This window comes from Melanotaenia boesemani, chromosome 2 (assembly GCF_017639745.1).
Source record: "Melanotaenia boesemani isolate fMelBoe1 chromosome 2, fMelBoe1.pri, whole genome shotgun sequence".
In the NCBI taxonomy this organism is placed as follows: Eukaryota; Metazoa; Chordata; class Actinopteri; order Atheriniformes; family Melanotaeniidae; genus Melanotaenia; species Melanotaenia boesemani.
The window spans coordinates 39,241,080-39,258,685 of record NC_055683.1 but is presented as its reverse complement, the minus strand read 5'-3'; the positions used below and the strand labels follow the sequence as shown (position 1 = coordinate 39,258,685).

The following is a 17,606-nucleotide window of genomic DNA, read 5'->3' as shown; positions in this document are numbered from 1 at the left end:
TGGATCATTTAATAGTTCACCTGTATCGTCCATTAGGTGGGTGATAGACCAGATTCCCTTTCCATCCGAGTTCTTAAGAACATTGATTTTCTATTCCATAGGATGCATCGGTTGTTCCAAAGGGGTGTATTGTGTGGTGTAACATGATGGTAGAACAATAACTTCCAGTAGAGGAGAACTTGCTGGTGGAAATCTGATCATTTGCAGGTAGTTTGTGTACATCATCGTCACATCGTAGTACAAAGTCAGCACCTCACATTTTTTGGAAAACTGTCCTGGGAATGCAGAACCAGAAGGAATCTCTGTGTCTAGTAAAGGAATTTAAAGAGCATCTTTCAGGTTGAATTTTCCACAATATGACGTTTTGAAAAAGTCCGAGAGACACTGTGGCATAAATAAAAGCTTCTTAAAATTTCCTTTTTTGTAATTGCACTTAATTCAGCTCGTCTGCGATCCAGTGCTTTAAAAAACATAACTTTTCCTGTCACGTGATACGTGACGTCATGTAAGGTAAACGAGCCCATACGCCAGCGGCTATCAGCTCAGTTTATCGTAGGCATCGGCTGTCTTTTTTACTCCAGACTTCTAATAGTAAAACTAAAGATTTCTGGAACATCACCATGGTGAATACTTGTGTTTGTGCATCCTGCACAAATTCAAGTCTCTCTGGACATCGTGTCCACAGTTTCCCTAACAAGAAGAGCCCCACCTTTCGCTCCTGGGTCAGGTTTGTCCAGGCTAGGCGCCAAGACTTCACTTTCAAGTCTGTTCATCCCAAAAACTCCGTCATTTGCAGCGCACACTTTGTGGAAACGGACTATATGCCTAGTGACCTAACTGCGTTTAAGATGGGGTACAAGACCATGAGGTCAGTGCGTTTAAGGTCTGATGCAGTTCCCACTGTTCATGCTACGGCTAGCATGCTAGCAGCAGCAGGTGCCCCATCACGTCTGCCTTCACCGGGGAAGCCGCGGGCCGCCCATCGGAAACGGGAGACGAGCAGAGTAAGTTTTTCTCTCTGTTTTTTAACCTGTTTATAACCTTTTCTTATAAAACGGAATTGTCCCCTTTTTACTACTTATTATTGAGGACAGTTTCAACATATTTAATCCCGTTTGCAAAGGTGGATTCACTGTGCGTCCAGTAAAGAAGGAGCCATCATATGGTAAATAATTGAAGGCATCGCGCACATTTTCTTCAAATAATGGTGTTAGAGTAAGCAAAGTTGACAGTTTAAAGTTAACAGTTTAAACTTTCTCCCTTAAGGATGGGTAATGATTTGTTGTCTCACCCACCCTGCAGAGGACAGGATGTGGTGGTCACAGCTCTGTGTGAAAAGGGTCATAAAGTGTTGTATGCTGATGTGTTTCCCTGTTTGAAGTTTGCGAGAACTCTGCTTGCTTTACTGAAGTGTGATAGCTGCTCAATAAAAAGGCTGTACTGGGGTTGAGACTTCGGAGTTGACACCAGACACTCTCTGAGTGCTGAACCACAGTCTCTCCCCATCGCGATGAAGCTGACTTCACTCTGAGTTCTTTGTGTCTTATTCTATGATGGAAAAATACCCATCATTTTTGGGGCCGTGACCCGGATCCCAACATACCCATTCGTTGACAGGAGGAGGCCTGAACACCGAAACCCGCACGGGCAGCCATCATCAGGACGGCTGAGAGGAAAGACCTGACGACTGAATTGTCCAACAGGCCGGTGATTTACTTCATGCTCATCCTGCGAGCGGTGGATTGACGGGATCCGTGACTGAGGAGGACACCGAACTCGGAGTGAGTATAAGCAAGAGAGTGACGCTAGGGAAAGAAATAATAGACGCCAGGTTAAACCTGGGAGCAGTCTTTGTTATAACACGCCAGATTAAATCTGGGGCAGTGTTGGTAAAACACGCCAAGTGGTTCCTGGGAGCAGTGCTATAGACGCCAAGTTTTTTCTTGGGAGCAGTCATTTAGTGCGCCAGACTAAGTCTGGGAGCAGCACTATAGAACACGCCAGAAATTTCTGGGAGCAGTGTAAATACGCACGCCAGAGAACCCTTGGGAGCAGTGTTAAAGGTAAAGCGTCTGAAAGAAGTCACAGGGACAGAGCCTAGGCAGAAGTGTGTGTGAGTGAGTGACTGTGAGAGTGAGTGCTCGAAGTAGATTTGACTGAAGCATCGCACTGGTGGAAACCTGACGGTGATAACACAAGCCAGTGGTCTGGTGAAGTAGGTCAATTTACCTCTCGAGATTATGGTCATAATTTCATAACACAACGCAGACCCAATATGGGAAACAGTGAATCTTCAGTCGCCTTAGAGGGAGATGTGAAGTACATGAATCAGAGGAATCCGGATAACGTCAAGTTTCTGGAAAAATGGGTCCCCAAATATGGGGTGACAGGGAAGTTGAAGGTAGATGAGTGGCAGACAGTAGTAGATAAGCTGGAAGCAAGTGTAAGTGGTAAGACTGGTAAGAAGGCAGATAAGAAAAAGAAGGAGCTTGAGTGTGCGCACAGGTGGTTAGAGGAGTCTAAGATTCGCAGGGATAATATTAGAAAGTCTAAAGAAAGAAAGAAGGGCGAAGAGGCTGCTATGGCAGCTTTTGTAAGACCTGGTGATAACGAGACCGGTCCCGTCTACCCAAGGAGACGGGACCAACCTGTTCAGCCCGCACCAGGCCCCTCGGGTGGAGCTGCTTCGGCCACCCAGGGTACTCCCAGAAGAGGCAGACTACCACCTACTCTGACCCCGACCTCGTCCCCACTTGCATCTCTTACTGCTCCACCAGTAACAGATTCACCTAAACCAGGCCCGACAGCCCCGTTATGTCCGGTGCTGCCACCTGCATATGACTTAAGACCTTCAGATAGTGTGCGCCCACCAGCCAGATACACAGAGACTTTCCCCATGATTCAGGTTGCTAATCCTAATCCTGAGACAGCTGACAGACACATGTATGTGTTCAGACCATGGACTCTTGAAGAAGCTGCCAAAGCAGTAGCAGGTGTGACTCCTCCTCGTGAGAATCCTGATGACTGGGTCCAGGACATAACTGACATTATACATTCCTACAGACTGAATGCTCACGAGGCAGGAGACGCTATGATGTCCTCTTTGGGGAAAGACTGGGGCAGAGTGAGAGGAGATTATACAGGCAGAGATGCGGTAGGAGCAGTTAGCCCCTACCCAGCAGATGGTGACATAACTGGAGCCTATAAAACTCAGCTAGATGCACTTTTTGACCGTGTGCGTGTTGCCTTTAAGAAAATGGCTAATTACAGCCACCTCGCAGCTGTAAAACAGAAGCCAAATGAAGAAGTGGATGATTTCCGCATACGGTTTGAGAAAGAATTTAAAATACACAGAGGCATTCTCTATCAAATCAAATCAAATCAAACTTTATTTATATAGCACCTTTCATACATAAAAATAGCAACTCAAGGTGCTTTACAGATAGTAAAATCCCCCAGAACCCCAACCCAATAGCAGCAAGCCCCAACCCCCCTTCCCATCAAACACACACACACATCACAGAGGGTAAAAGCAAGTTAAAAGGACCAAGGAAAGGCTGTCGTAAATTCTGGGGTCTAGTGGTGTGGGGAAACACTGAGATAAAACACTGTAAAACCAAATCTAAAACAATCTAAAAACCAACCTGGGTATAAAAGTAATAGTAATATTGCTAAGACCCATAAAATAAGAGAACCAGTGAAATAAGAGAATTAATAATATAAATAGAAGCTGAATACAGCCTGTGTGTTAAGAATAAAGAAATGAATAAATACAATAGTAATAATAAAAGTAATGATTAAAATGCTAAACTAAAAAGGTGGGTCTTGAGTCTGTTTTTAAAAATATCCACACTAGGTGCTCCCCTCACGTCCTCAGGCAGACTGTTCCACATACTAGGGCCGTAGAAATAAAAGGAGGACTCGCAGTGGGTTTTTGTTTTTTGATATGATACTGACGAAAAAGGCCCGTATCAGCAACAGCTTAAAACAGTCCTGTTGGACAAGATGACGTATCAACAGGAAACAGGTTTGCAGATGCAACTGCGAAGCAAGCAGCAGCAGGGCAATTTGGGGTCAATGATCTCTATTCTGCTGAGCAGCAGCAGGGGGTCTTTATTGACCACACGGTGCTGGGTGACATGCAGGAAGCAGCGTCTAAGACAGAGAAACAACTCTGGCTTACTAAAGGAGCAGCTACAGGTCAGAGAACAGGACTTTATGAACTTAATGATAAACCTGTTCTCCCAAAATCTTTATTTAAAGCAGCAGCATTGGTGACACATGGTGTATGTCATGTGTCAACAGGGGGGATGAGTGACATTATAGAGAAGCAGTTCACAGCCTTTGGATTAAAATCTTACTTAAAAAACTTTTGTAAATCCTGCGTGATCTGTATTAAACATAACCCACAAGGCAACATGAGACCACAGAGGGGCAGGTTCCCTGAACCAAAATATCCTTTTCAGACACTCCACATGGACTTGATTGAACTAAACCAGAGCGGACCACATAAATACTGTCTGGTAATGATTGATGCTTATTCTAAATGGGTTGAAATAGTCCCAGCTAAACATGCTGATGCACTGACTGTGGCAAAAGCAATTTGTAAACACATTATACCTAACCATGGTATTCCAGAAATAATCTATAGTGACAATGGACCACACTTTGTGAACAAACTAATCTCATTCATGGCAGACCTTACAGACTACCAGTGTTTTCTAAAGACTTACAGCATGCTAATGATGAAAACACTTTAGCAGACTACATGAGGAAAGTTCTGCAGCAAAAAGATGTAATCAATGCAAGTTTATTGCCCTCTGATTATATTTCCCTACAGGAACTTCCTGAGCTGGTGAAACCAGGAGACTGGGTCTTCATTAAAGTCATCAAGCGCAAAACCTGGTCCAGCCCACTGTGGGAGGGGCCCTACCAAGTGCTGCTGACAACGCCTACGGCAGTAAAGATAGCAGAAAGACCCAGCTGGATACATCTCAGTCACTGCAAACTTCTGAGTGCAAAGTAAGGCTGCTGTGAGTGGGGGAAGGAGGGCTGTAATTAAAACCCACAGCCTCTGGCTACAAATGGGGATTATCTTTTAGTGATAATTCGTATCAACGCCAGTGAAGAAACCAACGGATCCCATTTCACCTTAAGCAGCACCTTTAACTCAGAAACCAGCACAAATGGAGGATCTGGAGCAGAGACGTAGACCAAGGCGTCACTGCTGCTGGACCTACGCGTGCGCTGTGACTGTAGCATGTCTCACCACCTTGTCCTTTGCATTATTCTTGCTGTGGCCAACGATCTACAGATGGTTCTACCCTGCACCGCTACCAGAAACAATGATCAAGAGGTATGTGCACCATCCTGCACACCTGTGGAAAGACCATAACCCCTTGGAGCTACAGGACGTCAACCTCTGGTATGCGTATGCCAAAATGTTGGCCGACTTGAAGAACCAGACCGACTGCTATGTTTGCTCAGTCATACCAAAGTCATCCAGCCAACCTGACCTTTATGCACGAGCCATGACCTACTGTGATGCCATATGTTTTGCTTATCTCACAAGCAGAGGGTACAACCCGTACTGTTTGGGGGATGTGACTGCCTCAAGACACAGTTTAACATCTCTCACCTCAATATCTTTGTGGCCCGCAGAGGCCGCTTTCCTCAGGGTGAAATACCACCTGCTGTACCTATATTCCTGATGACGTTAATGGAGATGTGGCCCAGGCAATGGCTGGCCTGCAGAATCTCAGGGACAGTATGGCTGCAGATCGTGCGCCACCCCCTGAGTGGGGTTTCTGGTCATGGCTTACTAGTGGACCATGGTGGACTGTGATATTAAGGGTGTGTGCTCCATTCCTATCAGTATTGATTCTGTTTTGCATTCTGATTTCTTGTGTGATTCCATGTCTTAAATCCATGATTTCTCGAGCAATTTCACATGCTTATGCGCAACAACTTATGTTGTCACGGGAGTATGCTCCACTCCCAGTTGATGCTACAGACACAGGTCTGTAATGTTCACTGTTATGATGCCTGTATTGAAAATGTGAAGACAAGTGATACAGTCTGATGCTTTGAAAAGTGGACTTCGTTTTATATTTGCATTTCTTCACATATTTTTGATTTATGTTTTTGATTTATGTTTGGTTTATGCTTGGAACTGATAACTTTAAATGTCAAACAGGAGGGAAATGTTAGAGTAAGCAAAGTTGACAGTTTAAAGTTAACAGTTTAAACTTTCTCCCTTAAGGATGGGTAATGATTTGTTGTCTCACCCACCCTGCAGAGGACAGGATGTGGTGGTCACAGCTCTGTGTGAAAAGGGTCATAAAGTGTTGTATGCTGATGTGTTTCCCTGTTTGAAGTTTGCGAGAACTCTGCTTGCTTTACTGAAGTGTGATAGCTGCTCAATAAAAAGGCTGTACTGGGGTTGAGACTTCGGAGTTGACACCAGACACTCTCTGAGTGCTGAACCACAGTCTCTCCCCATCGCGATGAAGCTGACTTCACTCTGAGTTCTTTGTGTCTTATTCTATGATGGAAAAATACCCATCAAATGGCCATCTATTTTCCCGCAGAATTATATAATCCATAAGATTCTGGACCATCTAATATGTGCCTGTGTATTTCAGAGTGTATTTTCTATCTCTATTCTCTCTTTGTAATTCCTGTATGACTGTGTAAATTAATTGAGCTTTATTTACTTCTAGCAACAAGTTTAAATAAGATGTTTTGCTGCTAATAATTAGAACTTATTAAATAAATCCAGGAAGATGATCATAACAGAAAGATGACATTGAGATGGAAGCAAAATATTTTATTTATTATTACAATTTACAGAATAGGAAGACATGTCTTGTATGTGTTACAGGTCAGGCCATCTGAAACCTTGGTAGACACCATGTTCATCAGGGAAAGCTAACCGGATTGCTGAGACAACACATGCTGGAAGAGGTTTCCTCACATGTCGTCCAAGCACTCCATGTGCCCAGCGTACCATCTGCCTGTAGGCAGTATACCTGAACTGTTCATTTTGGGTCAGATCAAGTGGACCATGTTCCTGCTTGAAAGCGCTGTAGGCCACCTGAAGCACCCAGGGGTTCAAACAGCATGCAGAGAACCCAGGATGCTGTCCCACACAAGTAATGCCTTCGGGTTGTGGATGGAGGTCTTCGACGAGGCTCCAAATTGCAGGAATCTCCCTGCAGCATATGCTCTCCTCCGCACTGCTCATGGGCTGACAGTGTCCACATAAACACCTGTAATTAGATAACATGCTGTTAAAGAATTTCTGTTGTTAAATGTAGATACAGTGTTGTAAATATATGTTCAACCATGTAAAGATTTTTATTTTTTTTACTTTTACATACAGGCTTTAAAAATTAAATGTTTATATTTCATCCGTAGTCATAGCTGCTTATAACATGCTGAAACATTTCATGTAATACATAAAGCTGAGATGCCCTTTTTTCTGTTGTCACTGGCCTTGCTGAATATAGGGGGAAGAGGGATTACCAATTGTGGGTGAGAGTTGTGGGCTCTGTTGTTTGGGGGATAAAGTGTTAAGACTGCAGTGCACATGGCATCATATGTGGAATGACCATTATTCAGAAGGGTTTACAATCCAGTTTTAAAAATAGTTTTTCTGTTTTAACAATATCTTTAAACCTCAGAATCAGGCTTTATTTATCATTGGGAAAAAAGTGCAAAATTATACACATCCTTTTTTTTTTTTTTTTTTTTTTTTTTTTTTTTTTTTTTAACCTGTCTTGTCCAGCATCGTTGCAAACAGAATGATTGTCTGGCTGCTGTCTGGTGCTGGGCAATTTTACTCTATCAAGCAGGGATTTATACTACATGTATAAAGTCCCTCTTGATGAAAAACTTTATTAAATCAGACTCTTAATGCTGGACTCGACCGGAGGGGACAGAGAGAGAGAGAGAGAAAAGAAAGTAGAGAGAAGAGGGATGGGAGAGAGAGGGACAGAAAGGGTGTGGGGAGTGCGGGTGGGGACTTGAAACATCATACAGAAGACCATGTAATCCATACTACTTACAACATATATAGCTAAGATCATCCTAGCCAGTAGGTCATTACACAACTAGTTGATAATAGTAACAATAATAATAATAAGAGTAAGAGTAATAATAATAATAAGAACAGAAATAATTAAAAAAAGAAACAAAATATGATAATAGATATAAGTGAAACTGCTGTATTCAAGAACATGCGCAGAGAAACCTGTGTGGATGTGTTAGAGAACTCGGCCACACGGCGACGCAAAGACTGTGTGGAGACGTTCAGGAAGGAGTGACCATGCAGAGTGATCATGCAGATGCCACCTCACTTGAACAGAGGCCAGAGTCAGGCCAGCGGTCCCGAGACCCAGGCCACCAGCCCCCCCGCAGGCAACAGATCCCGACCGGTCCACAGAGACGACCACTCGCCCGCCCAGGAAGGCAGCAGCAGGAGACCCCAGCAGGAGCCGCCCCGCGGACACAGGGCACCGGCCCCGGCGGGCCGAGGCCAGCAGTCCCCGACCCCCCCGGGCACCGGCCGCCCGGGACAGACGGGGCAGAGGGCCCGGGCCCAGGAGCGCAGGGACACCCCCCCCCCCCCACAGGCCGAGGGCCAGCACGCCACCCAGGGGGACCCGGCCCGCCCAGACGGCCACCACCAGAGGCCAGCCCCACACCCCAGCGCCCAGCCGCACACCCCGAGAACCAGTCCTGCCCCCCCCCCAGGCCAACACACACACACACAAACACACACACTCTCCTTCCACTCCTCCATTTATCCTCCCACGCATACACCATTCAACCCTCACATACTCTGTCCTCCCACACACACACACCATCCTTCCACCATCCATCCTTCCACACACACACCATCCTTCCTCCCACACACTCACCATCCTTCCACCATACACTCTCCCACACCTATCCCATCCTCCCACACACACATCATCCCTCCACCACTCATCCTCCCACACATACACCATCCTCCCTCTCACACACCATTCATCCACCTTCACACCTCCCATACACACACACACACACCTTCCTTCCACTACCCATCCTCCCACGCATACATCATTCTCCTACACCAAACATCCACCTTCACGTACCCCATCCTCCCACACATACACACACCACCCCTCCATCACCCACTCTCCCAAACATACACCACTCCCCCACACACACACCATCCTCCCTCCCATACACCATCCATCCTCCCGCACACACACCATCCTTCCACCATCCATCCTCCCACACACTCCCCCATCCCTGCACCATACATTCTCCCACACATACCCCATCCTCCCACACATACATCATCCCTCCACCATTCATCCTCCCACACCCACACCACCCCCCCTCCCACACACCACGCATCCACCTCCACACACCATCCCTCCACCACCCATCCCCCCACACCCACACCACTCTCCCACCCACACACCACCCCCCCCCCCCCCCCCCCAACACACACACACAAACACCATCCCCCCACCACCATCCTCCCGCCACCCCACGCCACGGGGGGACAGCCCCAGCCAGGAGGCAAGGAGACACGAGCCAGGCCCCCAACCCCCCACCCCGCCCCCGCCCCCCCACTCCCCACCCCCAAAACAGCACCTTCCCCCCAGGGCCAGCAGCCAAAACCCCCCGGGACAGCCCGCCTACGCCCCGGGCCAACGCGACAGGCCACCCGGCCCGCCCCGCCCCCGGGCCATCCATGGAGACAGGGGCGCTTGAAGACCCCATCCCCCCTCCCTCCCCCACTAGTGATGGAATATATTATGTGCTGTTTGCAATTAAAAAAAGAAAATTATACACATCCTGAAAAAGCTGAGACCAAGAGTTGGATTAGAAAAAAAGGTAAGTTTAGCGAAAAAAACAAAACAAAAAAAAAAACAAGCGATGGATCTGCTCAGCCAGTGCGCAGATCCATCCTTCGTCATGGAACCAGCATCCTGGCGCAACAAATTTTCTTCCAGTTTTTTTTTTTTTTTTTTTTAAAGCGTACTTAAATACCCCATTGAAATAGTCTGCTTCTAAGTTTAGAGAGTGCTGGTAAAACTAAGACATTACAGCACGTACATTCTATGAGGTATTTGTGAGTTTAGAACAGCGTGGGCTTTTTTTGCGCACTACACGCACATCCAGTCTGACCAACTTCAGAAAAAAGATCATAACTCTGGTATTCCTTGATCAATCAACACAATTCAGAAAGTTTATAGTCTAAAATGACTGTTTTGCGCTGTTAATTAGGCTACCCGACGTGGATTAGATGATGGAGCCTTAGCGAGGCTACTTTGGGCACTAGCCTACGTATCATCAGATGATTTGATTAGAACAGCGCTTTTCTGTCTACAACTGTGTGAACGGGGTAGCCATTGCACAGCTTTTATAGGCATTATCTGCCACAGAACTATTTTATTTAACCAATGTTTTGTCACGAATCGCTAGTGACATAGTAGCAGCTTGAAGTTGTTTTTTTTGTGGCGAAACGTGATTTTTAAAACAAACCTGTCAGGGCGGGGCAGGACAGGGATGTCTTCCTATCGGCTGCAGTAAGTAAAAGGCTTTAAAATCTATTTGCTATTGCAAACACTGTATTTTTTCACTGGTCTGCAGCATAACCAGGTATTACTTGCCCAATTCAGAAGGCTAATGTGGAAGAAAATTTACGAAACATTTGTATCACTTACCATGCTGTTTGATTAATCCTCCAGATGTTTTCAGCTGCCCATGACTGAATCTGCTGCCTGTTTCCCGTCAACGATCTCCTTTGCTGGTTGTCAGTGACTCTGTTTGTAGCTTCAGGTTCAAAACTGTATGGATCCGGTCCTTCACTTCTAAAAATAAAATTATCTTCTTCTTCCTCCATAATCTCACGCCCATTCCGTTCCGTTGTGTTAGCCATAACTGTTGTGTTAGCAATAACGTACATAACAGAGTCCCTTACGTGACGTCACTTCCGGCAAAACAGATTTTTACAGTCATTTGAGCAGTTTTTAATAGTCCATAACCGATTTCTTTATTTTCTTATTCACGGACTTCAACAAAAACTAAATAGATATTAACTATAAAATATGCATAATCCAAACCATTAATCATGCTCTTAACCTGCCAGTTGCTCTTTAAGCATTTAAGTTTTAAAGCTCCTTTCATTACAGCAAAGTCTATGGCGTGTACACCAGAGGCGTTTCTAGCCATTGTGGGGGCTGAAGCCCCTGTAGTAAAGACTGGGTTGTGGGTGTGTAGGACTGAGCCTCTGTGACGGTGGGAGGGAAGTGACGTAGTAGAGTTGGGGTTCGTTCCGGTTTTAGCCACGAGTGAAGCAGACGAGTTCTGCTGTAGAAGTTCTCCTCTGCCTACGTGAGACGTCCTACAGAGGTTTATGTCAGCTGGTTCATTATCCTGAGTGTTAAGTCGATGAGGAAAGTGAGGATTTCCTGTTGGCTCAGTTCTATCTGATACGAGCGAAGTTCAGCTCAGACATTTACCCGTAACAGGGCGGAGTCTCTGTTAGGTGGATGTATGGGTGTTAGTCAGCAGACACTTCCATAAGTCTGCCTAGATATCCGTGTTCTTCCACGGTGCAGGTGAGGGTTTCGTTAGGAGGAAAGGAGAGACGGTGCCATGTTCATGATGGAGAGCGTGAGCGACACATGCTGCCGTGGACGTATACCCACGCTGGCCACCAGGTGGCGCCAACGCTCCATCTGGATTAGTCCAGCCAGCGAGACGCTCCTTAATAGTAATGGTGACATTATGTGGGGACCAGTTAGCTGCTTGGGCTTCTTCAGGCAGGGGGATGTTTATCCTCAGACCTGCTGGTTTATATGTTACTGTTTAGTGCAGGTCTGCTTGAGGGTATTGTGTGTATCATGCTTGTGTAACACAGTCTGTAATATTGAGTCCAGTTACTGACTGATGTCTGCTTGTTGGTGCAGGACTGGTATAACACTGCTGAGCTGAACTACTGTAAATAAACAGAGCTGGACCCACAGTTCAAGATAAAGACACTCCATCCGCCTCCTCCCTGTATTCTGACCCATACACCATTGTTCTGTCCTCACAAAATGTGGAGCTGGCCGGATGCTTATCTTGTTAGACAGACAGTTAACAGTCCATGGAGTAACTTCAAGGCTTTTATTCCATGAAATTCTCTTTTTGTAAAACTGAAATGAACAGAAAAATACATTAATGTTTCATCACACGCATTATCTAAACAACAGTTACTGGTTAATCAACCGTTCTATGTAAAACAACATAACACATGAAAGGAAACTACACAAATGTATCCCGCGTGTGAACGTTAGCATAATGCTAACCGCTAATGCTAACTTCACATTAAATTCAATGGGAAACAATTAGCTTGGCCCGTTAGCATGCTAACGCCGCTAGCATGCTAACGCCACTTCATGTAGACATCGATCGCACATGAGAACACAAGTCTGCGATAACATATCACCTATGGAAGGTTTTCATACTCATAAAATATCCATACATGCACTTATTAAGGAAACGAACACTTAAAACTTACAGGCTTATGAGAGCCGAACATCGAGAAGACCGGAAACTGTGTATTACCCTGGTACATGAACTTCCTGAATTCTACAGACACCACAAGAGGGTGCTAAAACATCAGTAACTGAGATGTCTACATCCTGCACATGTACATATTAAATGAAACCATCACACTCCCCGTCTGGTATAATTTTTATACCACCAGTGCATTTACTTATTTGACCTTATCAGAGTTTTTGGGGAGCAACAGGATGAGCTGCTGGAGAAACAAGCCATCCAAGACTCTGCGTGCAATACCAATCATTCTCTCCCATGATCCTCCCATATGAGAAGAATGTGGTGGATTGAAAGTCCATGTGCAGCCCTCAGAGCCGAGATAACCTTGTACCTCAGGATCTTCTGTGCAGATTTCCAACTCTCTGCAGGCTCCAATAAAGTTAGTCCCTCTATCAGAACGAAGAACTTTGGAGGGCCCTCGAACAGCGAAGAACCTTCTCAACGAGTTGATGAAACTGGAAGTAGTCATGGATTCAATTACTTCAATATGTACCGCCCGTGATGCTAAACAGCTGAAGATCACTGCCCAACGTTTGGCTTCTGCTATGCCTCCTCAGGTGCGACGTGAGACGACATTCCATGGCCCAAAAACGTCTAGACCAACCCTGGTAAATGGGGGCTCCACCACGAGTCTGTCGGAGGGGAGGTCAGCCATTTTCTGCTCCAGCGGTGTACCTCTGAGTTTACGACAAATGAAACATCCATAAATCAGGCTAGAGATTACTTTTCTTACTCCGAGAATCCACACACCAGCAGAGCGGAGAGCTCCCTCAGTGAGTTGTCGACCCTGATGAGCAACCTCTTGGTGGTAATGCTCTACAAGCAATGCTGTCACATGATGTTTCTTGGGAAGTATGACTGGGTGTTTCTCATCATATGAAAGGTCCGTGACAGTAATTCTGCCGCCAACTCTCAACAACCCATCGCGGTCAATGAAAGGAGACAGTGTCCACAAAGGGCTAGCTTTAGAAACCGTCCCTCCTTTTTGCAGTAACTTCAACTCATCCTCAAACACAAGCTGTTGGACGCTCTGGATGATTTGGACCTTTGCTTGTGCTTCTGGCCTTTCACGATTCTGCATAGTAGCTTTGGATTTGTTTCTTGCCACCATGATTAGCCTTGCTATAGCTTGTGTTAGCCGTTTCCAAGAAGAGAAATGTTCAAATCTGTGCGGGTGTAGGGTTTTGCTGGTGATTCTGGTCGCAAAGGAGTTAACCTCAGGGCGAACCTCTGAATCTTGATCTAGTTCGGTGAGGTTGAATGGAGTCAGTGTCAAACCAGAGGCACATGGTTTTTGGGGTGCTTTTCTGAGGAACGGAGGTCCGACAAACCAGTTTGACTGCAGAAGAAGGCTCACTGTTATTGGTCTTGTAGCGATGTCAGCTGGGTTTTGTTCTGTTGATATGTGGTGCCACTGCGAAGGTGTAGTTGATTTCCTGATCCGTGAAACTCTGTTAGCTACTTAGACATAGAATCGTCGAGTTGTGTTGTAGATGTATCCTAAAACAATCCTACTGTCTGTGTAGTAGTCAATGGATTGAAACTCCAAGTCCATTTCCTGACAAATGAGCTCAGCCACCTCTACAGCCAGAACCGCTGCACACAGCTCTAAACGTGGTATGGTGTGTGCAGGTTTTGGGGCAAGTTTGGCTTTTCCCATGATAAACCCAGAGAGGTACTGACCTTGGTCATTGAGAACACGGATGTAAGCAACTGCAGCAATTGCGGTACATGACGCGTCTGAGAAGACACATAGCTCCTTCCGCTGTGTCGAAGCCAGGGAAAATGCCACATAAGGCCTGGGAATGTCCAATAGTTCTACATCCAAGAGCGAGTCTTTCCATGTGGTCCATTGCTTCTCTTTAGCTAGCGGTAAAGGGTAATCCCAATCACATGATTCTGCAGTAAACTCCCGGATGAGAGCTTTTCCTTGGACAGTTAATAGGGCGACAAATCCCAACGGGTCATACAAACTATTAACAGTTGAGAGGACACCTCGTTTGGTGAAGGGCTTTTCTTCTTTAGAGACCTGGAATGTGAAAGCATCTGAACGTAGGCTCCAGCTCAGGCCAAGGCTACGCTGAAGAGGTAAGGGGTCACATCCAAGGTCTAAATCTTTGAGGTCTTTTGCCAGATCTTCAGCTGGGAATGCTTCCATTACTCTACTACTGTTCGAGGCTATCTTGTGAAGACGCAGGTTTGACCCAGCCAACATCTTTTGAGTGTTTTGGAGGAGACTGATGGCCTCAGCTTCTGTGGGGAGGGAGGTGAGGCCATCATCAACATAAAAATTCCTTGAAACAAACTGTTTTGCGTCTTTTCCATATTCCTTTTCTCCAGCCTGAGCAGCTTTTCTCATTCCATATATGGATACGGCTGGCGATGGGCTGTTACCAAAAACATGCACCTTCATCCGGAACTCTGCCACTTCCTTCGAAAGGTCGTTGTCTTGGTACCACAAGAAGCGAAGAAAATTGCGATGGTCTTCCCTCACGGTGAAACAGTAGAACATCTGCTCCACATCGGCTGTTATCGCAATTGGTTCCCTGCGAAATCGCTTCAGGACACCAAGCAGGGAGTTGTTCAGGTCTGGGCCACTTAACAGCACGTCATTCAAGGACAGACCTTAAAACTTGGCACTGGAGTCAAATACGACCCTTATTTGTCCCGGTTTCTGAGGATGATAAACGCCGAAGAATGGGAGGTACCAGCACTCTTCTTCCGGCTTCAAGGTTGGTGCTATTTCTGCTTGCTCTTTGTCAAAGATTTTTTGCATAAACTTGACAAAATGATCTTTCATGTCTGCTTTTTTGTTGAGGCTTCGTCTGAGAGAGTTGAGACGCTTAAGGGCTTGCTCTCGGTTGTTCGGTAATCTCCGCCTGGGTGATGCAAATGGGAGGGGGGCAACCCAACTGTTTGATGCATCTTGAAACATTTCAGCTTCCATGATACTAAGGAAGTGTTCATCCTCCTGTGAAGGTGCAGGTCTTTCATCGTCGTCAGTCCTGATGAACACAGTGGCACCCAGACCATCTGAGTTTCTGTAGGAAGTGACCATACTGTTATGTGTGCAGAGATTTGTATTCTTTGTGGACAGTTTTTCTTTTACATGCATGTCGTTGACGCATGGGTTTAAATATGATGGTCTCCCGTTAAACAAGGTGCTTGTTTTGTATACACTGACAGATGTAGGTGCGTGTGTACGACCGAGACAGACGTCTCCTATGATAACCCAGCCGAGGTCGACGCGTTGAGCAAATGGTGCATTCTGGGGACCATTAACTTGTTCTCGCACTTTGTGAAGTCTTATGACATCTCTTCCTAAAAGGAGGAGGATCTGTGCATCTTTATCGATGGGTGGGATTTTGTGTGAGATGGGGCTTAAGTGAGGATAGTGTTGTGCAACCTCAGGTGAGGGTATCTCAGACCGATCCTCTGGAATCATGTCAAATTCCAGCAGTGTGGGGAGAGGAACTTTAACACGACCATCAACTGACTCAATGATAAAGTCTTTAGCTCTTCTCCCTTCCACCTCCACTATGCCTGAACATGTCTTGAGAGTGTAAGGTTCAGTGCACTTTCTAACATTGAAAATGTCAAAAAACTCTGAGCGGGCAAGGGAGCGGTTGCTTTGGTCATCTAAGACCGTGTACACTTTGACAGCTTTGTCCATTTGGCCCGCTGGATAGACTTTAGCTAAGCAAATTTTAGCACATGATTTTGAGCCGTGTCCATTACCACAGATTTCAGTGCACATTGCTGTTGCTGAGTCTGCATGTGCTTTCGGCTCCCCGCCATGATGTTCCGGCTCAGGAGGAGGTTTGGTGTCACGGGGAGCAGGACCTGGATGAAGTGCAGAGATGTGACGGTCACTTCCACACTCGTCGCAGGTAATTTTTACAGTGCAGTTTTTTGCTAGATGTTTGGTTGAGGCACAACATTTGAAGCAGATGTTGTTTTCCTTAAGATATGTTTTTCTCTCGTCTAGAGTCTTGCTGCGAAAGCTGCAACATTTTTTGAGGGGGTGAGGTTTCTTGTGAATGGGGCATCCTTTGTCAGGATCATCACCCTTGTCAAGTTCTTTTACAGCAGACTTGTGTGCGACGTCCGTCTTTCTTGCAGATATTTGTATTCTGTTGTTTTTCCTGAGTCTTTCCATCTGCTCTGTGCCTGCTGTCAGAAAGGAGAAACATGGATCATTCCTCATCATGGCTTGCTCTTGAATGAAGCGAGAGAAGGCGGAAAATGGTGGAAACATGACATTGTGATCCACTTTGTATTTGGATGCCCATGACATCCACTTTTCTTGTAGTCCGTATGGTAATTTTTCCACTATTGGATTAATTCCACGCGGTGTGTCCAGGAAGGCAAGTCCAGGTGAGTAACCCTCCTCCTTGGCTAACTGCATTTCGAGCAAAAGATCTGACAGTTCTCTTAGTTTACTGTTGTCCCTGTTTGATATCTTTGGAAAATCTTCCATCTTTTTGAAGAGTGCATGTTCAATCACTGTAGGAGCTCCGTATGACTCTTCAAGACGCTTCCACACCAATCCGAGAGCTGCAGCAGCATCATGAACCTGTGCAGAGCTAATTCTCTTTGCCTGCTCTGAAGATTGTGGTCCCAGCCACCGTAAAAGCAGACGATACATAGCTCTACATCTCATCAAAACCAAATTCTTCTGTTCCGCCTTCATCCCTCTCTGACTGTCTTCTTGAAATCAAGACATGGTTCTCTTCCAATTTTCTTAAACTCAACAGCAGCAAAACAGAAGTTCTCCTTGTCGGCACACCCACCACTTTAACCAAATCTCACAGTTTCTCTGTTAACATTGACAGCTCTTCTATTCTCCCCTCCCCTCAGGTAAAAAGTCTCGGCGTCATTTTCGATAGCACCCTTTCATTTCATTCACACATTAATAGCATCACTCGGTCTGCCTACTTCCACCTCCGAAATATCAACCGCTTGCGTTCATCTCTCACTCCACATGCTGCAGCTAT

At 45.8% G+C, this 17,606-nt stretch overlaps 1 protein-coding gene and 1 long non-coding RNA gene across 2 annotated transcripts in view; one reads left to right on the top strand and one right to left on the bottom strand.

Moving 5' to 3' along the window:
- Window positions 1–17,606, bottom strand: part of LOC121628311 (NLR family CARD domain-containing protein 3-like) — a 113,461-nt gene that overhangs the window by 50,406 nt on the left and 45,449 nt on the right. The window lies entirely within an intron of this gene.
- Window positions 331–7,481, top strand: LOC121651906. The gene is made up of 2 exons (XR_006012528.1): window positions 331–1,004; window positions 6,884–7,481. It is a non-coding gene; the product is annotated as an uncharacterized LOC121651906 (long non-coding RNA).